Source organism: Palaemon carinicauda, chromosome 15 (assembly GCF_036898095.1).
Source record: "Palaemon carinicauda isolate YSFRI2023 chromosome 15, ASM3689809v2, whole genome shotgun sequence".
Classification (NCBI taxonomy): Eukaryota; Metazoa; Arthropoda; class Malacostraca; order Decapoda; family Palaemonidae; genus Palaemon; species Palaemon carinicauda.
This window is the reverse complement of record NC_090739.1, coordinates 87,493,491-87,494,699: the sequence shown is the minus strand read 5'-3', so window position 1 is coordinate 87,494,699 and position 1,209 is coordinate 87,493,491.

Sequence of the window (1,209 nt, the reverse complement as noted above, 5' to 3'; positions counted from 1 at the left end):
TTTCAATTCTAAGTACAAAATACCTGAATTCGACAGGTATAAGTACAGAGAATTGTCAATGACTTTTATCCTTCTTCGTGGCCAAGTGGCTTAGTCACTGTCTATACAGGCTTGGCCGACCAGGGTTCGATTCCCGGCCGGAGCCAAGATCTTGTCTTTTTGTGATTTCGCCTGGGGCTCTGATCCCGAGGTCGTTAAGAGAATCCAGACATTATTGTATCAAAAAATATATATGGCTTATTTGAATATGAAAAAACACGTAAAAATGCGCAAAATTTATCATTAATTGAATGCCGAGTAACAAACTACCAATTAGCTACGATGGTGAGGATGGGTTGATTTCAATTCTAAGTACAAAATACCAGAATTCGACAGGTATAAGTACAGAAGAATTGTTCAATGACTTTTATCCTTCTTCGTGGCCAAGTGGCTTAGTCACTGTCTATACAGGCTTGCCGACCAGGGTTCGATTCCCGGCCGGAGCCAAGCTCTTGTCTTTGTGTGATTTCGCCTGGGGCTCTGATCCCGAGGTCGTTAAGAGAATCCAGACATTAATGTATCAAAAATATATATGGCTTATTTGAATATGAAAAAAAAACACGTAAAAATGTGCAAAATTTATCATTAATTGAATGCCAAGTAACAAACTACCAATTAGCTACGATGGTGAGGATGGGTTGATTTCAATTCTAAGTACAAAATACCTGAATTCGACGGGTATAAGTACAGAAGAATTGTCAATGACTTTTATCCTTCTTCGTGGCCAAGTGGCTTAGTCACTGTCTATACAGGCTTGCCGACCAGGGTTCGATTCCCGGCCGGAGCCAAGCTCTTGTCTTTGTGTGATTTCGCCTGGGGCTCTGATCCCGAGGTCATTAAGAGAATCCAGACATTATTGTATCAAAAATATATATGGCTTATTTGAATATGAAAAAACACGTAAAAATGTGCAAAATTTATCATTAATTGAATGCCAAGTAACAAACTACCAATTAGCTACGATGGTGAGGATGGGTTGATTTCAATTCTAAGTACAAAATACCTGAATTCGACAGGTATAAGTACAGAAGAATTGTCAAATGACTTTTATCCTTCTTCGTGGCCAAGTGGCTTAGTCACTCTCTATGCAGGCTTGCCGACCAGGGTTCGATTCCCGGCCGGAGCCAAGCTCTTGTCTTTGTGTGATTTCGCCTGGGGCTCTGATCCCGA